The 23803-nt window shown below is 42.4% G+C and overlaps 1 protein-coding gene across 1 annotated transcript in view; it reads left to right on the top strand.

The window, feature by feature from the left end:
• LMBRD1 (LMBR1 domain containing 1) overlaps window positions 1–23803 on the top strand; it is a 2226796-nt gene that overhangs the window by 282961 nt on the left and 1920032 nt on the right. The gene's annotated exons all lie outside the window — the stretch shown is intronic.

Below are 23803 nucleotides of genomic sequence, written 5' to 3'. Positions count from 1 at the left end.
GGCTTGTGATACTGTACCCCACCATCAGCCGCTATTGCGTATGCTCTGGATTGCTGGTGGTGTGTGTGTGTGTGTGTGTGTGTGTGTGTGTGTGTGTGTGTGTGTGTGTGTGTGTGTGTGTGTGTGTGTGTGTGTGTGTGTGTGTGTGTCTGTCTATCTGTTTTAGTGAGGAGTGTATTTGTGTGCATGTGTGCATGTGTGCATGTGTTCATGTGTGCATGTGTGCATGTGTGCATGTGTTCATGTGTGCATGTGTGCATGTGTTCCGACATCATGTACAGGTCGTAAAGTGTGTTTCCTGTCTTCCTCTCACAGGTGCTGAGTTTGGGCTGGTTCACTGCAGCAGGGAACCTGATGTCACTGAGCCAAATAGTGATAATGAGGATAGGTGTGTTGAGGCACAGGCATGTTTGCCAGGGTCCGTCGTTGGGTCACCAATCGACAGTACACAAGTGTCCACCCCATCCATGCACACAGTCATACTGCCAATACATCCATCACCAATGCCCTTAGCTGAGGGACAGCATGCAGTCGGCATTGGCCAGGACAGTGTGGTATCTATGGCACATGCATCCCGACACAGCAGCCATACCCAGATGTCTGGATGGGTACCACATAGGCAGATGTCCAGGGGTTCTCGTCAGAGCAGTGCTTCTCATCATGCCCCTAGCAGATGTGCCACAGGTCTTACAACCTCATGCCTGTTCCAGGCTGTCATGGAGGCACAGACACATATGGAACGGTACACCAGACAGGGACTAAGGGCACAGAAGGCACATAACACAGCTGTAATTGACAGTATCCGTGACCTAGCAGGTGCCATCCATAATTACACTGAGGTCACTGATAGACATTGGGGTGAGACATTAGATGTCCTCCGCAATGTCATGTCCATGTGTCAGGACAGTGCGGGATGGTTGAGACGTCAAAGTGGACATATGCCAGCAACATCAGCAGCTGGCAGTCGCCACGGACATCCCTCAAGTCACAGCCGCTCCTGTAGTGCCAGTACCAGCCCCAGCAATGTTGAGGGTGTGCTGTCCATAGACCTTCCTAGAAGACCACGTGCACATGGCTCTGGACAGTCCCAGCAGGAACTGGGTCCAGTGTACATCCATCTACCTCTGAGGATAGTACCCAGTCAGGCTTAGTACCTGATACTGTCAGTAGCACCCCTGCCAGGCACAGGTACCGTATCCATGGCCAGAGATGGTGATCTGTAAAGCCTGGCAGGTACAGTCTGTGGCTGTACCACAAATCCCTGTATATGGCAGCCACATGGTGGAACTGTGTGCATGCAGAAGACACACACATACACACATAAACCAGACACCTAGGGCTAACACATACCCGTACACATTACATCAACATTGGCCTATAGCAGTACTCTTGGCCCTCACACACACATACACAAACACACACACACACACACACACACACACACACACACACACACACACACACACACACACACACACACACACACACATGTCGATTCCATGGCTCAATGTAGGCCTCTGGCAAACCAACAACACACTCTGTGCATATGATGAAACCTGTGCCACCTCCTGTCATCTGTAACATTGATGCAGGAACAGGCTACCATGGTGCTGATGCACAGGGTGACTTTATAGCAGTATAGCAATGTTAGCATGTTGTCAGCAGTAGAGTGTAATGATATCCTTGAAGGTGTAGCTGAGCAGGCATGATGCATTAAAGCTATGATTGTCAATGTAGTATTGTTTACACCAGTGTTAGTTCCAATAGTGTATTGTCCGCCCACGTGCCACTTGGCTGATGTGTGTAGTATTGGCAGCATGTGTTAGAGAGTGGACAGTACGTGTGGGGTGTGTGTAGCACAGATTTGCAGGTGTACATTTGTGAACATGGTGGAGGTGCACTGTCTGCATGTACGTGCATAGTGGACACATGGGCAGGGTGGCATGCCCTGTATTACACAGTAACACTTCATAGTTCCTATTGATGGCCAGTATGCATTGTACTACACACATTTTGGAACTTGAGTACACATGTGTGTATGACATGGTTTGGCACTGTGCTGTGGGTGATACTGTTACTATCTGTCATTGTTTTGCATTCTGGTAGTATACATAACCTCAACAGCCTGACCATAAACAATCATTAGATGATGTCTTGACAACTGACAAACAGATGTAGGACACACAGTAACATTTGGATCCTTCAGGTACTATACTATGCCAGTAACCAGTGGTATTCACCTGCACCCATTCCTGAGACCACTCCTGTTTGGCATATAGCTATCTTAGGTACAAGCAATCACAATAGGGATATGTCCATCCACGTCTGGTAATGCATACTGTGGCCTATAATGCATTCTCCAGATGACACACACATCCTCCACAAGGGTATGATACAGACAGATACCTGTTGTCAAACCCATGCTGTAAAGCGATAAGCCAACCAAAGCATAGTCATCCACCTTTACGAAACAGTATCCCCACAGTACCACATAGGTAGTAGCCACCAACATGTTCAACAGGTACCGATGTGTACATGCAGCCAAGTGTTAGGTCATCTCTCCTTTGGTAATCACATTTCCAAAGGTATTTTGAATCCCTCGGTGGATCACATAAGCAATAAGGGGTCTGCATGCATATCCACAAAGGTTGTTGTACACCTATAATGAATAGCCATCATTGACAGACGTTGCTGCATTTGAACAGGTCTGAAATATACCTCAGCCATAAACCCTTACTCACACAATTCAATAGAAACCAGATTGTGTGTGTGTGACACGGATGACCTAGGCCAGGGATCACTGAGGTGGCTGACCTTGTCACAAGCATACAGATGTGACCTAAGGTCTGGAAAATGGCAGCACACTCTGGCAAAGATGACAGATGTGTTCATGGAGAAAGCAGGGTTCCCACCTATGAAATAATTGAGGTCACATGTATGTATATGTATTTGCCACACAGCTACCTGACATATGCAATGCACATACTGTTGTCATACAGTAGTAAAAGCAAAACCCACAACCCATTGACCAACAGTGTCACACACATTGAGCACACACACATACTCACCAAGTGCAGGATTCAAACTCCTACCTAATTACTTTATGATAATAGAGCAGTACACATTAACACAATGTGCTATACACATTACTGGACGTATACCACTTAAAAGGTGTTTTAGTACTCTCCAAAAAGGTTGCTCCTCTCCAAGGAGATCACACACACACAGCTATCAAGTGCAGGATTCAAACCCCTACCTAAATACTTCATGATACCAGAGGAGTACACATTAACACGATGTGCTATACACATTATTGGGAGGTCTCTTTTCCACAGGTATATTTGTAGGATGGTGACATCATCAGACTTGACAAAGATAAGTATACCATTTTTAAGGTGTTTTACTACTCTCCAAAAAGGTTGCTCCTCTCCAAGGAGATCACACACAAACAGTTGTCAAGTGCAGGAGTCAAACCCCTACCTAACTACTTCATGATGCTAGAAGAGTACGCATTAACACAATGCGCTATACACATTAGTGGGAGGTCTTTTTTTCCACGGGTATATTTGTAGGATGGTGACATCATCAGACTTGACAAAGATTAGTATACCACTTTTTAAGGTGTTTTACTACTCTCCAAAAAGGTTGCTCCTCTCCAAGGAGATCACACACAAGCACACACAAGCACACACACTTGTCAAGTGCAGGATTCAAACCCCTATCTAACTACTTTATGATACTACAGGAGTACACATTTAAACAACATGCTATACACATTACTGTGAGTTTGCCTTTCCACAGGTATATTTGTAGGATGGTGACATCATCAGACTAGACAAAGTGGGTTACATTAGGTGGGCTACATAGAAGGAATGTCTAAACACGTTGGCCATGTGATCATCAAAGGATAGTTTACTATCTATCTGTGTCCCCAGGACCATAATGACTTTCTCCGTACATATTGGATTACCACCTATGTGGTAATTTTTGTGCACTTTGTTTTATCCAAATGGGATGACTATGCATTCTTTGGCATTCTGCTTGAGGGCATTGTTTTGACACCAGGTATCTGTCTCTGTAAGACCCTTCTGGAGGATGTCTGTGTTAGCCGTAGTGTCGATTATGGACCACAGTTAGCAGTCATCTGTAAACCTGTTCAGACATACTCCTCTCATGCTTGCCTGTACCTCTGAGCAGTATCGACTGAATAGGTGGGGTCCCAGGACCAAGACCTGTGGGATGCCATTTGTGACTGATTTAGAGTCAGACATGGCACCTGCAACTCTGAACATGTGTGTTTGATCTGTGAGCCACTTGGCCACCCATCCTGTGACATAGCTGTTAATGTTCAAGCTGGTAAGCTTGTCCATGATGACAGAGTGGGCAATAGTGTAGAAAATCCTTAGTGAGGTCCAGGTGGGCTGTGTGGACTACTTTCACCTCCATCTATGTCCTTGGTAACTGTTTCAAATAAGTCAACTAGGTTTAGGAGGCAGGATCTGCCTTTAACAAGGCCAAGTTGGGTAGAGTCCAGTGTCTGGAGGTCCCCAATGTCTCTGTTTATGGGTTCCATGACAATTTGCTCCATAGCTTTGCAGACCAGGCTGAGTAGACATATAGGGTAATGGTTTCCAGGTTCTGTTGTGGCACCCCCTTTGTGGAGCTGGATGACTGTTGATGTATGCCATTCTTTGGGTACATAGCCTGTGGTACGACTGAGTCTGGACAGTGAATGTAGGTGAGGTTGTAATTCCTTTTGGGGCTGGTGTAAGATGCAGCCTGGGACACCATCCAGTCCCATTGATGCTGTGTTCTTAGCTTTGGAGAGGGCTGTCTTTACCTGCATGTCCATGAAGTCTGGGGCTCTGCATTCTTCTGGAATGGACACAGACCCTTTTGGGGATGATGAGGGGAGTTTGTACTGAACTTGTCCCCCAGGATGTGGGCAATGTAAGTTGGTTCAGTGTACTTCTTGCCATTTTTCAGTAGCTGACAGCATATTTGGAAGTTGCCACCTACATGTTTGGTATAGCTAACGAAGGCTTTGTGGTTGTTATTCTTACATTCCTTGGCAATTTGTCTTTAGAAACTAACCTTGGATTATTTTATGAGTGATCATTGTTTCTTCCTAATAATAATCAGTGATGCCTTTCCTTTAGTGAAGTTGGCTCTATCATGTGTTCGTTTCCTCCTTCTGTTGTCTAGCTTATTTATGGGTGACAACCACCAGATTGGTTTCTTATTTTTGGAGGAGTGCATCTTGGTTTTATTTGGGATGTCTCAATCCATGCATCCCTGCAAATGCTCATAGGATGCACTTGTAAATGATTTGGCAGATTGTATACCATTATCCTATAGCAAGGGGGCTTTCGAACTTTCCACTTTGGTCTTGGGAAGTGTGCAGTTTGCTTTTGTAAATATCTTCACATTGGTTTCATTGACTGGGGGGGGATGTGGATGTCCAGTGTGATTACTTTATGATCTGATATAACCAGTGAGGGATTTATCTCTGTTGTGGAATACTGGTACCCCATGTTGGTGATGATCAGGTCCAGTATGTTGTCAACTCTAGTGGGTGTGGTGACCAGCTGTTCCAGGCTGTTAGAGTTTTTAAACTCTAGGAAACATTGGGCAAAGGATGTTGTACACAAGTAATTCTCCCACTCAATGTTTGGGTAGTTGTAATCTCCTCATATAATGGTGTTTGATAGGACCTTTATATTTTCCAGTGTTCCCAGGAATACTGAGTGAGGTTCCTGAGACAAGGTAGATGATCTGTAGCAGGCTACAATCTGATAACCAGCTTTGCCCAATGTTAGTTGCACTTGCATGGTCTCCAAGGCCTCATGCTGTGCCACTAACCTGAAGGTGTGGGTATCCATAAGGTAAATGGATAAACCCCTTCCTTTTGTATTTCACTCGTGGTTTTGGATCTGAAGATCAGAGGAATTGTGAGTGTTTTACATGGAGCATGTCCAGTGGCTCTGTGTTTGACATAGCTTTGTATGTTAGGCAGAGAACACCTCTGAGTAGGCGATATGCAAGGGAGTATGGCTGGAGCATTTTGAGATGGTCTGTGTATGGCATGTATTTCAGGCTGCTAATGCTCTTTGTGAGGTATTGCTGCAGGCTTTCCAGTTGTTGTAGTTGTCTTGTGAGGTACATAGCAAAAGAGGTGTATTCTATTATGATTCTAGTGAGTGATGAGTAGAGTGGAACAATGTCCTCTTCTATTCTGCATGAGACACCTTTTGTGATGAGGTGTGCCACATAGGAGGATTTCCTGACTACTGTGGGGATGTGATTATCACAGTTGTGTCCACTGTCCACCTGTGACCCAAGGTCTCTTGTCACACTTTCAGTGTTAAGTATACTACTGCCTATGTTGTAGTTCATGGCTACAGTGTTTTTAACAAAGGGGATGACAATGCACTTTTTGGCATTGAGCTTGAGCCCATGGCTTTGACAACAGCCATCTGTCTCAGTGAGGCCCTTTTGTAGGATGTCCACATCTTTAGTGTTTACAATTATGGCTCCTAGTTTGCAGTCATCTGGAAACATCAGTAGCCACAGACCTTCCATGTTAAAGTTTACATCAGGGAAGTAGATACTAAACAGGACAAGACCCAGGACTGGACCCTGTGGTACAGCACTTGTCACTGGTCCAAAGTCATAATTGGAGTCTGCTACTTTCACAGTGTGTGTTCTGTCAGTAAGCCAGTTGGCAGCCCATCTTGTGACATAGCAATTTATATCTAGTTTAGTGGATTTATCTATATTTCCAGAGTGTGGGGTGGTGTTGTAAGTCGTGGCAGGATCAACATAGGCTGTGCAAACCACCTTACCCTTGTCTACGGTTCTGGTGACTGTTTCAATGTCATCTATCAGGTTTAGGAGACATGATCTGCATTTTACAAACCCAACATGGTTGTGGTCCAGGATTTGGGGATTACCAATGTATTTTTTTTATAAGTGGTATGATGATACATTCCAGGGCCTTGAAGAGCAGGCTCATCAGGCTAATGGGGCACTAGTTCCTGGGGTCCGTGGTGTCTCCACCCTTCTGTAGTGGGATAACCGTCACTATGCACCATTCAACAGGCACAAAGCCTGAGGTGAGGCTATGACTGAACGTGGTACGTTGGTGTGGTGCCTGTTCGTTGTGTGTTTTGTGTAGAACACAGCCTGGGAACTTATCTGGTCCCATGGCTGCTGTGATACTGGCTTTGGAGAGTGTTTTTTACCTGTGCAGCCGTGATGACAGCAACTTTGCAGTCTTCCATTATAGAGATGTGCTCCTTCATGGGTGAGAGGGGGGTAAAGTTAACACTGATCCTATCTGCCAGGATGTTGGCAATATCAGTTGGGTCTGCATATTTAGTGCCATTGAGCTGTAACTCAGAACAGATCTGAGTGTTGCCATGACATGGACCTGTCTGTTGGGCAAAGATCTCCTGAGTAGACAGTATGCAACAGAGTACAGATTGGGTTAAATTCAGTCTTGTTGCATGGGGCAACTGTTTGAGGCCAGTAATCCTCTTGTTGAGGTACTTCAGTGGTCTTTCCAGCTGCTGAAGGTGCCTAGTCAGATTCATCGCAAGTGTGTTGTGGTACTCTCTGATGGGTCTGATGACTGATGAGTAGAGCGAACCTCCTTTGACCTGCATGCACAGACCTTGGCAGATTGTGGGAACACATAGCATGATTTTCTGACCACTTTGTGAATGTGTTTCTGGAAGTAGAGATGACTATCCACATTTGTCCGTAGATCCCTTATTATCACCTCCTTATTTAGCCTGTGTGAGCATGCCCAGTATGACCTTTCAATATCTTGTTGCCTGACATTTGCTTCATTTATTTAAGTATGTGAGCATGCCCAGTATGACCTTTCAGTGTGATGCTGAATGAAATTCACTACATTTCTTGAAGTATGTGAGCACGCCCGGTATAGACATTTATACTATATGTGTGTGGAAAATCAAGTTGTATTTTTACAGCAGGGTTCACCTTTGTGTCATAAATCAACAGGGATCATGCTGTGCCTGCAGGGCTTCCATGAGATACTTTGCATAAACTTATCAACATTTCTACATACAGGGGGGACAGCTATTCTTTGTACATTTCTACCCGGGGGCACACCTGATTGTTACTGTGGGTGTACATAGGATGAGGGTTTCACCTGACACTTATACACATTTGCTAGGCCTGCACTGCTATGTAAGGTACACCATTTCAGTCGGTACTGTTGCCTATCGTACTGGCTTGAGGCATACTACTGTACTACAGATCTTAGCGTCCAATGTCAAGTATATTAGATTGTGACTTCATAGCCTACCCAATCCACATCACACCACCTGGCCTGCTGTTCTCTGTCTGCATAGGCCTGTGGGGAAGGTTACCAATATGCCTCTTTAGGGGTATGATACAGCATTCCTTTGTGTTTGCATTAGTGTACAATTGTCCTGCTGTGTCTGTGCCAGTGAAATGCTGTCATGGCTTAGTGGTTCAGTACTGACTATAGTATACAGTATCCTGGGTTTGACCCCTGTCACTGCTTTTTATTTTCATGCTGGGCAGACCAGACTGCTTAAGGAACAGTAAAGCAAATATGAGCATGTTTACCTTACTTTGCTCATCTTTGCCCGACTTTGCCAGACCTTGCCCAACATTGCTCAATGTTGCCCGATGTTGCGCTAGTTGGCACGGGCAATTTTGTTTACATATACTAAATAGTGGTAAAAGCTGCTTAGCACTGCTTTATATTGCTTAAAACATGGCAATCATACCTCAGGTGGTGCTGCAGGGCTGCCTATGTCGGATGCACATAGTACACTCCCTATACATGTTTGAAAACAGGTAGTGTCAAGTTAGGCATCCCTTTTATTTTATGTGAGAGTCAGAGAGAGGTATCATTTCCAGGGTTCCTACTGAGCCAGTGTATGTGCTATGCATTGCCTCTTTGCCAAAACCAAGGCATACTGGGCATGCCTCCTTCTGCCTACTGGGGCAGCCTCAGGTTGTTCCTCCTCCGAGTCATGCTGTGCCTGTGCAGGCCTTGGCAATGGTGGGTGGCTGTTTGGCCCTGCCCCATGCTGTTCCTGCTGCAGCTGTTTTCACAGGATTACATTGTGTAGCATGGCACATACCATGACAATTTGGGTATATGTAGTTGGTGAGTACTGCAAGGCTCCACCAGATGTGTCCAGGCACCGGAACCATGACTTGAGCATCCCAAACACAAGCTCTATTACATTTTCTGTTTGTGCGTGTGCCTCATTATGGAGTTCTTGTTCAGGTGTGTGTGCATTTCTGATGGGTGTCATCAGCCACGGCTCCAGTGTGTATCCAGCATCCCCCACTAAGAGACCATCAGGGATGTCCCCATTGGCAAATGTCTGGTACAGCTGTGTCAGATGCCAGATATAGGAATCGTGGTAGCTTCCAGGGCAGCCAGCACACACATTCAGTATTATGCCCTGGGCATTGCACATGACCTGGCAGTTGATGGAGTGGAAGCCCTTGCAGTTGATGTAGGCCCTACCCCGCTCACCAGCTGGTGCTTTGATGTGTATGTGCATGCAGTCAATTGCACCCACTACCTCAGGGTATTCCGCTATTTGCTGGAAGAGACGCATATTGCTGGCCAATGCCTCACGGGAATTGGGGAAATATACATGATCACCGACATGTGCTGACATGGCATTCAGGAACTGGTGCAGTACCCTGGATGCTGATGCCTGTGAAATCCCCATCATATCACCAGTTGGTCTCTGGAAGGTACCTGTTGCTAGTATTCTTAGGCCAACACGTACCTTGGTTTCCACTGGGATGGGTTCCCCTCTGTTGGTTCTGTGTGTGAGGTGTGGAATTTGCTGCAGGAGGTCTCTGTCCACTCTATAGCGCTCCACTATCTCCAGCTCATGTAGCCCCTGGTAGTTTACCCTGGGTCTGTACACTATTCTCCATCTCCTCTCTGTGGGTTGCTCAGCAACATTCACAACGGCACCACCCACAGTATCTTACACATGTTGCCTTATAATAGCAATGGCAGCCCCTAACATTTTTTGTCTGAGTTAAGCTTTTTAAGTTTTCACTCTCTTTATATACTGCAGTGTTGCAGTGTTTCTGAGATAAACATGGGGGAATGTTGTTTGCAAAGTTTTAAGTGTTGGGCTGGGCTAGTGTACTGCCTGTGTAATTGGCTGATTCTGATTGATTTCACTTGGCAGCTCTGCTAGTTCTCCTTGGTTAACTTCCTACTACTTCTTTTCCTTCCTTTTCCCTTTCTGTTTCCACAGGGGGCAGCAACGCGCAAACAAGTGCAAACACGCGCACATGAGTGCACACGCGCAGCACACACAAGCTTAAGCAGGTGCACATCAATGCACACAGGCTTAGGCAGCCTTACACAGGCTTACACGGGTACACACACACACAGGCTTAGATGGGTTTACAGGTGCACACACGCGCACACACAGTGTAAGCACCTTTGCAAGAAATTTTAGTGATATCCACGGTGTACACCTTCGGTTTTTGGGTTTCAGTTAAGACAACTGTAGACACGCCTCTTCCAATCCTGAGTAACTCAGAGCAAACACATGCCACTCTGCTCCAATAAGCTTACAGTCTTTCATACATACCCCCTCATGATGTCACCTATCTTCTACTCTACTACTCCCCTACTCCTACACTTACAGTCTAAGGACATGGCTCACATGCCAGGGAAAATTGGGATTCACTATCCTTATCCTCATTTGCATAGGATTGCCTACTAATGTTTGGTTACATCTCTCAAACTGAGCTTCCCCCCTTAGCAACCACTACTCAGTAGCCATGTTGTCTTCAGCCTGCCATTCACCTGCATGGCAGAAGAATATTTTTAATAAGAATGCCTATTTTTGGCTTTTTATTTTATTTTCTGGTTTTTAAAGTGCTGCACGTTTGCACGGCGCTGCACTATGCTTAAACATCGGAGATCAGGGGAAAAAATGATTTTTATTCATTTGCAACAGATAAAAATGCCAATGGCCTTATATTTGGCCATTGGCATGCTTCCTCAACTGGGTGCATCCTTTATTTGGAGCTGTCATAGCTCTGTTTTGCTATTTGCAGAACGGTACTCCGTTACCAATGGAGTACATTTCTGCAAATAACACTACTCTTACTCAGACAGGTTAGTGTTTCCTGGATCTCATTTTTACCTCATTTGCATAGCTTTCAGCAGCAAATGAGGTGATTTGCATAACATAATACTGTCCATGCAAGAGTAGTTTTAGGAGCTCTCATGCACGCCCCTGCCGACTGTTGCTGGATCACTCAGCAGACATATTGGCTGTCTGCCGGCTTACTCTACTCTTAGACTCCATGCAAGCCTTCGTGAATCCGGCCCAGAAAGTAAAAAAGATAACACGAAAAGAGAATAAAGACTTTGAAAAGGAGATTTTTTTTAAATGAGTTTGATAAAGTATTGGGACAAGTAAATTTAGGTTTGGCTGCTGGACCAGATGGAATAGGGTATGAAATGTACAAACAAAAAGAGATTTGCAAAAAAATAAAGATTTTGAATGAATGGTTAATTAATGTTAATTATGCAGAAGAATTCATAAATTCAAATGGAAGAAGGAAGACAGAACACAATCAAAAGCCCAATTGTATTAAATAATAATAATAACTGAAAGATCTATATGAAAATAGTACAAAAGGGATTTGAAACTAAAATAGCAATATTATGGAATATAGTATGTATAGTATAAAGGGGAATGCTTGCCAAGAATAATTAATGATGGAGAAATTGTGGATGATATTATGAATAGAAAAGAAAAAGTGGAAATCATGATAGGTGACTTTTATAAGGCATTTGATACAACTGAACATGAAATGATATGGGTAATAAGAAAATATAGTATAAGTGAGAACCTTTAGAAATTATGCAATGTATACTAATAATAAAGTAAAACTTCTAATAAATGGCTGGTTAAGCCAAGAGGTACATATGAAGAGTGGTGTAAGACAGGGATATTCAATGAGTTGTATATTCTTTGCAATAGTTATGAATATGATAGCATGCAAAATAAATTACAAAATGAAAGAAGTGTGGTATATAATACCTGAAGGGTTAAGAATTCCAGTTATGTTAACATATGCAAATGACACAATAATAACTGTAAAAAATAAAATTTGGATAAAAAAGTAATAATTTGCACAAGTGTGTGTCTAGAGGTGATAGGGATGACTTTAAATAAAGAGAAAAGTAAAGGTTTAGGTGATATAGTAAAGATGCAAACATTTTGGGAATAAATATTTAAGTAAAATTAAAGGGGTGGCAATAGAAGAAATAAAACAAAGCTGTTTTTTCTGGAAAATATATAAATTATCATTCAGAAGATAAAAGCGTATTTGGTAAATTCAGTACTGATGGGAAAATTAGCATACTTAGCAAGTGTATTTATGTTGCCAACAGTATTTGAAAAGGAATTATTGCAGGTATTTTTTTCATTTATATGGGATTCTAGATTAAAAACAATAAAAGGAAGAGTTTTGTATGTAATTAAAGAGGAAGGAAGTTTAGGGTTAATTAACCTGGTGGTATATGCTGCTTTGTTAAATTTGCAAAAAAAGCTTTAAAGTGGATAAATAAAAAGAAAGAGTAGTTGTAAAATTGTATAAATATAAGTATAATTAATTTGGGGTATGATAAAAAAGATTAAAAGAGAAAATGAGTGTATAAATAAATAAATAAAATGTTATCAAGAAAAATATTTCCTGGAACATAAAAATTGATGATATAGTAAAGATAGAACAATATTATAAAAAAATGTAATGATAAAGCATTACTATGTAAAACTATGAGGAAATCTAACATATGAAAAAATTAAAGCTATAAAACTAAGAAGCAAATGATGTAATCAGAAAGTAAAATGTCAAGATTTGTGGAGACTGCTAATTGATAAATTACCAGTAAAAGGAAATTACATTGCCAAGAAGAAGAAACTACAGAACATGTGTTTTTGAAATGCAAAAGAGTAAAAACATTATGGGAAAACTATGTAAAGAACATTTTTCAAAGATATAAAAGAAGTGGATAAAATAAACATGGATATTATTAAATATGCATATTATAAGAATAAAAGTAAAGAATATGTTAAAATAATAGATAAAACATTATTTTATGTCATATGGCTTATACGAAATGAACAATCAAATTATGTTTAATGATCATAGGATTTTAGGAAGTTATTAGGCTAATGGCCCTAGGGCCCTTACAAGCCTCACCAAGTTCAGCACCAATTGTCCCTGTCCAAGAGGGACACAGGTGGAACCTCCGGGGTGAATTTATGGTTACCCATCCAATTGTGCAGCTTGCATTTAAAGAGGGCCAATGAGGTGCTCTGTTTGACATGATGCAGGAGTCCATTCCAAAGGTGTGGTAAGTTCTGGGAGACAAATTTGTCCCTCCAGCAGGTTCTTTTAATGTCACGTACCTGGTTAAGGTATTTAGAGTGAGTAACCCATGTACCATTTGACTTGCAGCTATGCAGTATTTCTTATAAAGCAGGATCAAAGATTCCTTAATATGCAAGGCATAGATTGCCACTGAGTAGTCTGTATGAAACAGAATAAAGTGACAGTGATTTCAGACGATCCACATAAGATAGATTCTGAAGACTTTGAATTGTGCTTGTGAGGAACCTTTGTGTCTCTCTAATTGCTGCAGGTGCTTGGAAAGGTATACACCAAAAGGGGCATTGTACTCAGTTATTGGCCTGATGAAAGAAGAGTACATAGAGGTTATAACTTCTTTTTTCTGTATGCAATGCCCTTATTTATGAGATGAGCAATATAGAATGCCCTTCTTACCCCTGTGGAGACATGGTGATCAAAGGTAAGGTTGCTGTCAACCAGTTTGCAGAGGTCTGTCACCACTGAGTGCATACTTAGGGTGTTGTTATTGATCTGGTAGTTAGCAAGAACACTGCACTTACCAAAAGGGATTATAATATATTTTTTGCATTGAGATTAAAGCCATGACTTTGGCACCAATCATTTTCTTGTGTAACACCCTCTTGTAGGATACATTGTTTGGAGATTCTATGACCACTCCCAGTTTGCAGTCATCAGGAAACTTTGTCAGCCACAGACCTTTAGTTTTAGCTTGTACTTCAGAGATCCCTGTGGAACACCATTGTGATCTGCTGTTGGAGTCCCCTATTTTGACGATATGGATTTTAGCAACAATATTAAGTAAAATCACATGGTGGTTATAGAGAAAGGAATGAGCAAATCTAATAGGGATGAATATTTAGTATGAGTGTGAAAGAAATTATGAATATGTGTAAATCTATTTCTATATCTATATATTTCTACATTTATGAATATGTAAATATGTTATACATAAGAGTTCTTTTTATATATAAATAAAGGATCCCTACTCTTTTTGCAAGGTACCATAAGATCATTTACATCCACTTGAGCTACCATAATTCGCACAGATGGGGCCTCGGTTTATTGTCTCATCTGAAGGATGGCACACTCAGGAGTGCAGTACTCCCTCCCCCCATGCTACACTGCATTGTCAGAAATTGATCTACCTGGTGTGGAAATAGAACCCACAGCCTTCTGCGCTTGTGCCACTGATACTGTAGTTTTCAGCAATGTAGCCATGTGTCAGATAGAGATGTAAATCTCTTCACATGGTTTATGTTTTCAATTCCACAGCAAGACGCTATAATGAAGGAAGCAATTTAAATGCTCTCATATAGAAAATTAAATATTGCTACAGGCTCTCCATCTCCTCAGTCAGTGGATAAAAGGCCATTAGAAATCTAACAGCATCTTTCACAGCCATACCTGGATACAGGATGTGCTTAACAGAATCAATGTTACCTGTGGCCAAGGTAGGAAGTATGAGAATGCAAGACATTAGGCCACCAACATAAGTGCCATGAAAGGTCTGGCTGTCTGCCTGGCACAAAGTTGAGAGTATTGGGACGTGGTCCAAAAACTGAACCACTTTTAACAGAGATTGAGGAGTTTCTGGCCTCTCTACATGGGAGTCCAGGCACATCTACATTGCATGGTAGAGTACTGGATCTAGGTGCAGAGCTTTCCCAGCCAGCCAGAATGTCTGTTATAAATGCCCCTGGTGGGTATATCTTGATGTGACAGGTATCTGCCACTGTGCATAAATGTATGGTTTAGTACAGTTTACAAGCATAACTACATCTTTTTACAGCAGCATCACTGCCGGTGGAGAGACCAGCAGCACAACCAATCCATCAGTCCATCCATCCATCCATCCATCCATCCATCCATCCATCCATCCATCCATCCACAACCCCTTTTCTCAGTTTTGCACATGCAGTCAGGGTACAACTTCAACAGTGACAATCATCTGGAGCCATGGTTCACACCACAGAGTGGCTAGCTCTGACACAGTTGTTCTTCCATACCACACTCACATGCACACTCATACCTATGGCCACTTTGCAGTGTTCATTCCACCTACTGCATGTTTTTGGAATGTTACCTATTAATCTGCCCAACCCTATATTGCATGCTGCTTATTCTTTCACCGGAATTCAGGTACTGGTGATGCATCTTACTTATAGCAGGTTATTTGTTGTGGTGTTTTTGCAGGTAAAATGTTATCAGTATTCTCCAGCTCAGATGATGATGGCAGTTAAATCATGACATGGCCAAGGACACAGTGTCAGCTTTGGACATGAGCAATGTGACATCCCCATCCCCACCCCATTTCATGCACATAACATCTGTGGCAATGAAACCTATCCCAGAAACACAGGAAGATACTCAAAAGTAGGATGTAATATGCAAATCTACCCAGTTTCCTGTCTGAAAATTGTGTAGTAGCCATGCATTCCATGGGTATTGTCCACTATCTGAGCTACTTGTCTCAATGGTTACAACATGGTATATGTGCAGGGCCATAATATGGGAACAGGCTGACATAACCACAGTCTTAGCTTAGCTGATAAGGATATCATGAGGCCTGTGTGATGCATAGGCTACATGTGCAACATTATGAACATGTAGTGCAGTGAGTTTGCAGGAAGCAGGTGTCAATGTGCACCTAGGCATCAAAGAAGATGCTCTTCTTGTGGTCAATCTACAATCTTTAGTGGTGAATGCTGACATGGAATGGGGAGGACATGGTCAGGCACATGTGATGCCACCAATTCCACTCCACCATCCAGTGTTGAAGGAAGTGTGTTACAATGTGGACATCCACATGGGTAGTGTGTTTGTGCCAATTATCTGTATGATAAGGGCCACTGCTCACATTCATGAGGCACTCCATCTTCTCAGTATGGTGAGAATCATACTTGTTTCCCACCTGTAAAAGGGACAAGCACAGTCACAGCACACCTCTCCTGTGGGCATTGAAGAACTGAATGAGTATACCTGATGCAGATGCCTGAGACATACCTACCATGTCCCCATTGATTGCTGTAAAGTCCTTATAGCTAATATTCTCAAAGTCACTCATACCTTGGTATCTTGGGGGTAGGTACTCCATGCAACCCACAGGCCCTGAACCTGTCTATTAGATCCCATCATAGTGCTGCAACATCTGCTGGAGCTGTGTCCCAGTACACACATGGTCAAATTTTCACAAGGCCCCCCCTCCACAGACAGACACACACACACATGCAAACACACACACACACACACACACACACACACACACACACACACACACACACACACACACACACACACATACACAAAGCAATAAAGACAGTGCCCCATCCCTGGCTATTGTACCCCAGTCTGACCACCCACCCCCAAAAGTCTGACATGCTCACAGTAACACATTATGTTCAAACATAACAACACAAACACTATTGCCTGTTGATGACACTTGTCACTGTGTCCCTCCCCACCTGTGCTGTGTCCTGCCATAGGTAGTCTATTATTTGGGTAGTTTATGGCTCACAAATAGTGCGGTCTGTCTATGCATGGTATAGCACAGCTTGGGTGTAGGTTTTCAAGCATCAGTTTTTATTCTGTTTATAATCTTTTATCAGGCTCGTAGTTATGAACCAGATGCTTCCTATTTGCCATTGCCATGGCATACTGTGCTCACCTTCATCTGACATAGTCCTCCACTGCAGCCAGCTACTCCACAGGCTCTTTATCAGGCATCTTCTCCAGTACTGCATCTGCAACTTCCTCGTCCTGAATGTATCTGCCCTGTTGTATCCATCTGTATAAAATGATGTTATGTAACATTACACATACTCAAAATATCTTACCACATGTGGCAGGATCATACTGCAGGGTGCACCCAGATGCATCCAGACAGTGGAAACACATTATTGGCACACCAAACTAACATTCGACAATGACCTGGATCTGAGAAAGGGCATAGCTCTAGTCATTCTCTGCCATGCCCTGCAGACTTCTGAAAGGTGTCATTAACCCCGGCTCCAGGGCATATAAGGAGTCATCAATAAGATGTCCCTTGGTAAAATCACCCCACACAAACTACTGCTAGAAGTCTCATGTGCACCATATATGTAAGATGTGGACAATACCTGGAAGGCCTGCAGACACAATATATGTTATATGCTATCCATTACACACCACTTGGTAGTTGATGGAGTGGAACTCTTTACAGTTACTATACCTTCTTCACTGCTCCCTAAATGTGGCCTTTGTTTCAATCCAGGTACAGTCTGTGGTCCCCAGCTCCTCATAAAAATGATCTATGTCATAAAAAGCCCAAACAGTGTTGTCTGTCTTCTCTGTGATATATAAAACAACATACATTCACCCACATGCTGTGGTATGGCATTCAGGAAATGACGGAGTACCCTTGATGCAGATGCCCGAGACACACCTGCCATGTCCCCATTGGTTGCTGAAAAGTCTTTGTAGCTAGTATTCTCAAAGTCACACATACCTTGGTATCTTTAGAGATAAATACTCCACGCAACCCACGAGCCTGCATATGTGGGTAAAATATTTTAACTAGGTCCTGCATGGTGCCTCTGTCTACACAGTTTCAGTGTCATGGAGGGTATTATATATTAGGCACAGATAGATAATGAGGAGCTACTGATGGCAACGTCATGCAACACAGTGACTACCAGCAGTGAGTACAGCTTGTTGTATATATAAATTTACTAGTCTGGCAGCAACTCCACATGTTTCCATGTCCTGTCTCCCATAACTCCCGGATTTTACTGCAGTCATTAACTTTAGGGGTAGCATCTGTTGGCATGGTATATATACATCTCTGAATTGCTTTGCCATGTTATTTATCCTCATTTGCATTTGCAAGTGCCCTCATTTTAATAACATTATTGTGTCATAGTGCCACCATTTGCATGCTGTATAGGCTATGGTATATCCAATTACCACAGCAGTATGAATGCTGTGTGAGCTGCAAATGTATTAAAGGCTATGAAGCTATGACATTCAGCTCAAAGAAAATCTAGACAGCCCAAAATTAAATTCCCATATTGGGCCATAAGAATACCATAACACTACACATCTATACTGTTTAGAGCTAGTGTCTGTTGGCATGATAGAACACACATCTGAATTGCTTTGCCATGTTATTTATCCTCATATACATTTGCAAGTGCCCTCATTATGATTCTATTATTGTGCCATTACACCACCATTTGCATACTATATTGGTTGTGGAATATCTCAGGTTTCCCCACATGCACTCAGTGAGTCTTTGAATTGCCCTCGCCATGCATGTGGTTGCTCCTTATGTGAAATCCCTTATGTTTCTGAATCCCAGGGTTACTCAATTTGTAGAAGCCAGCAACACAGAGCTTCACATGTAGTGATTACTCAAGCACTGTTACTAATCTCACTACAGACCCAGGGGTCTATACATGTTAAAAAAAGAAACAGAACAAACAAAACTGATGCAGTTCTCTGAAAAGGTTTACAAACTGATGAGTATCCTGGCAGAGAAAAGAAAAAATGCTGAAATATACAGCATGTAGCTGCAGCAAACAAGAACAAAACACATAAAAAACAAAGAAGTTTAGGCTTCTCTGCTGTTAAAGTAATATTTGGACAGCACTAAACCTTTACTAATAATTCCACAAGCAGTCAGTGAGACATAGAAATGCTTTTCTTCTATCAGTCTTGCATTTAAATGCAGTGTGGAGGTTCCTATCAGCAGTTTTAGAGAAGAATGTACTTTCCAGACTGAAGACTAAAGTCAGAGACATGTTTCAGACTGTACAATATAAGTTGCGAGCATGAGAAAGATACAGACAGTGATAGGTTTATATGTTCATGGATGTTTAATAGGATAACAACCACAAGGGCCTTTTTAAGCCTAGCCATGCATCCCAAATCTCTGACAAGTACTGATACCCTTGATAATTGTAAGCAGAGGCCTGGGAGATGAATCCTTTACAAGTTGCCTGTGTTCATTAGAGACATAGGTGCCAAACCAGGGATGAATTTCCTGCTCCCCAACCAATTGTCCAAGTTGCACTTGAATTGGGTTAGGAAGGATCTCTGCTTCACATGGATGGGGAGCCTGTTCCAGAGATGGGGTAATCTCTACAATACATACCTGCCTCTCCAGCAGGTCCTATTTATATCACATGCAAGGTTTAAGTCTTTAGAACAGGTAAATTTGGTGCTGTTTGTTTTGCGGATATGCAGGAGGTCCATCAGAGTGGGGTCTGACAATGCCCTGGATATCAAGCATAGACAAACCCTCAAAAGCTTGTAGGAGACAGACTACAGGGATAGAGCCTTGAGGCAGACTGCATATGACATTTTATTTAAGCCCTGTATTCTTTTAGTGAGGAACTTCTGTGGACGTGTCAATTATTGGATATGCCTGGTTCACTACAAGGGCATTGTACGCAATGATAGGTCTGATGAATGCCAAATGCAGTGAGACAATGACTTCCTTAGACTAAGATGCCATAATTCTGTTTATAGGTTGCACAACATAGAATGATCTCCTCTCTGCTGTAGACACATGATGATCAAAGGCTAGATGGAATCTATGTGTGTCCCTAAGTCCTGACTACTGGGTCAGCTGTAAGGGGTGTGTTGTCAATATGATAGCTACCAGGGGTGGATGACTTCCTGAAGGATACTATTATACATTTCTTGGCATTTAGTTTTAGTCCATGGCTCTGATACCAATTGTTTGTCTATGTCAGTCCTTCCTGGAGAACATTTGTGTCAGTGTGGGATTTAATGACAGCTCCTAATTTGCAATCATCTGCAAATTTAGTCATCCAGAGACCACTGACATTACTCTGAAGTAAATGCCAAAAAGCAGCAGTCCAAGGACTAATCCCCGAGGGTCTCCACCTGTGACTGCCCTCTGTAAAGGTGGACTCCCCAATTCTGACTTCCTGGGTCCTGTCTGTAAGCCAATTGGCTATCCAACTTTTGACATAAGAGTTTGTACCTAACCTCTTGAGTTTGCCAACAATGCCCAAGTGGGGTATTGTGTCAAATGCCTTGGCCAGGTCAAGGTAGGCAGCGTGAACCATTTTGCCCTCATACATTACTTTGGTGACCTTCTCAAAAAGTCCACCAAGTTGAATAGGTATTATCTGCCCTTGACGAAACCAAGCAGGGCTGGATCCAGTGTCTGGAGGTTTACTGTATCACTATTGATCATTTCCATGACAATTCTTTCCGTGGCTTTACATATAAGACTGGTGAAAGTTACAGGTCTGTAGTTTCCATGGTGTGTAGATGTCCCACATTTGTGCAGAGGGATGACTGTTGCTGTTCGCCATTCATGAGACATGAAGCCTTTTTGAAGGCTATAGTTAAATAGCAATTCCAGAGGCCCTGGTAGGTTATGTTTCATGCTATTTAGAAGGCATCCTGGGATATTGTCTGGGCCCATTGATGCAGTGATCTTGGCCTTAGACAGACCATTAAGGACCTGTTCCCTAGTGATAGCAGGGGGAGTTATATTAGATGGTATTTTCTGAGGGAAGTTTGAGGGGGAGAGAGGGCTAAAGTTAGAGCTGAATTTATTGGCCAGTAGGTTTGCTATACCTTCTGGCTCAGTATAGGTGGCTCCATTTATAATGAGCTCTGCACACAATAGTGTACTACCTTTGAGGTTGTGGACATAGTTAAAGAATGCCTTGTGGTTGTCCTTGACCTGGAAGGCCAACTTCACCTAAAATTTGGCTTTGGTAGACTTTGTCTGTCCTCTGTGATATTTGTTTAGTTTGATGAAAAGGCTTTTATCCTGCTGGGTGCCACACCTCCTTATTTTTGCCATTATTTTCTTCCATCTGTTACATAGTCTATTGATTTTGTGATTCTACCAGGGTGGCTTGTTTTTTGAGTTAGTTCTGTACTTCTTCCTGATGGGTACAGCTGCCTCAATGCAGCTATTAACATACTTGTACAGGGTTTCTGTGAACAGTTCTCTGTAGGCAGCAGTGTTCTCAGGGTTTATAGGGACTTGAAATTTTGCCAAGTTATCACTTAATAGCAGGAGGTTAGCCTTAGAGTAGTTCCTGAATATTCCAGATTTAGCTGGGGGTCCAGGTTTTATTTTTACTTCAAAGGAGACCATTTTGTGGTCTGACCTTACAGTAGGGGATGTGCAGCACTCTCCCCTATTAGTGAGGACCAGATCCAGTATGGCTGCACCTCTGGTTGGTGTACTGACTATCTGGTTCAGCGAGTTTGTGTTTACAAATTCCAGGAATCTCTGTGCATGTGTGTATGGTGTTGTATAGGATTCCCAGTAAATAGTGGGGTAATTAAAGTCACCCATCAGTATGGCATTGGGTTGGATGGTTAGTGTTTCTAATAAGTTTAAATACGTGGCATGTGTTTCCTGGGTCATAGAATGGGCCTATAGCTGGCAAGGAAGTGATACTGGATTTTGCCTATGGGGATTTGAACATGGAACAGCTCAAGTGCATTGTCATGTTTTACCAGCCTTGAGGTGTATTTATTTTTGATGTAAATAGAGACACCTCCACCTTTAGTCCCTGTCTGTCTCCACAGTTAAACATACAATGGGTTTGTGTGAGTCCAAGAAAACTGTCTGAATTACAACAGCATAGTATAAACAAAATTTGAACTACATGCCTATACAACATGATGCGTACAGACAAGTGTTGCATGCAGTGGTTTAACATGTGAATCTGCAGTCACCGAGGTGATGAAAACCAGTTATCACAGTAGTAGGAATGCTGTGTGTGCTGCAGATATATTAAAAGCTATGAACCATGACATTCGACCAAAATAAAATTCAGACAGCCCAAAATTCAGACTCAGAGACCGAGGGAGAAAAGTTCCAAAATATTGCAAAAATATTTTAAAAACACCAGTTGTACAATCTTCAAAAATAATACAAAAATATCTAGAATTTAAATAATTATACCAAATTAGACATAGGTCTAGATTCAATAAACTCTGTGTAGGCTCTGCCAAGAAACTGCATGGAGTGTATTTGTGTATATGATACTACTTACCACCCTGCATCGTGCAGCCTTGCACCAGGAATATTAATGATGTGCGGTGTACATAAGCAATATTTCATGGCTCGCCCAGTGTTACTGGCCTCAAAACCTGTATACTGAATGTGGATCATTCCACAAAACCTTCTAGTGCCAGTAAAGTGGTCAGACAGTAAACTAATGAGGGGACAAAGGGCAAGCATGCATTTTCTGGATATGAAATAAGGAACAGGAATGTATGTCATTATATATTGACTGCAATCTTCAGTGATTTCACAATAAACCACACATTTTATAAGGAAATGGCCAAAAATATGATGCAAATATCTGGACATTTTGCAAAACCATGAACAGTTTGCCTTTTGTGTTTTAATTTCTTTTTGTTTTCTTTTTTTTCCTTGCCAGTGTTTGCGCAATGTGCCACTTGGCATAAACATGTTTAGCTGTGCTACTGCTCACCTGGTTTGTGGGAAACGCAGAAGTGCACATACTGGAGGAGTGGACAACCCATGTTGTAGACAAGACCCAGACAGCCACACATATGGACTGGATGCATTCAATTAATAACATTGTATAGCGCACAAACACGGTAAGTGGTGTTGCACTATGATTAACAGTGAAAACCTTACAATTACTACTAATAGCAGATATCCTTTCATGAATCCAGTGGCAGCAGGTTATAAGCGTAGGTGTGGAGTGCAAATGGTCGGGGTTCTAGAACTGGTGTGCAAATTTTGTTTACGCTTGTGAGACGGCAGATTATAGCAATTATAATTATAATTATAGTAATTAAGTGCAATATACACAACTGTTTTCTCAAAGTTCTTGCGGCAATAGCTGTAAGTGCAGGAAAACCATAGACATGGTCCATTTGAGTACCACATTTACACAAGTGCCTGTATACCAAATAATTTTGAAATTGCAGTGCTTGGCACTGTTGTGCATCACTTAATATTGTGCAGACACAGTGCCCGGCAGGGCGCACCCTCACCTACCATGTTTGCAAGATGCTAAGCAATGCGCAAAGATTCAAACGATGCAAAACCAAAATGTGAGCACTGTCAGTAAGATTCCAGGGCATAGCCAGCATCCCCCAGTAAATGGCCCTGTGGGATGCCCCGCCCCGCAAACTTCTAATACAGGTGTCATGTGTGCCAGACATTGGAGTTATGATAACTGCCAATGTTACCACCACACACATTGAAGATAATTCCCTGGGCATTACAAGCAACTTCACAGTTGATGAAGGGATATCCCTTGTGGTTAATGTAGATTCTACCCTGCTCACCAGTTGGTGTCTTAATGTGTACATGAGTGTAATCTATAGCACCTAGTGCTTC

This window comes from Protopterus annectens, chromosome 2.part2, assembly GCF_019279795.1.
Source record: "Protopterus annectens isolate FY-2018-M chromosome 2.part2, PAN1.0, whole genome shotgun sequence".
Lineage (NCBI taxonomy): Eukaryota > Metazoa > Chordata > Ceratodontiformes > Protopteridae > Protopterus > Protopterus annectens.
This window is presented reverse-complemented; position numbering and strand designations above follow the sequence as displayed.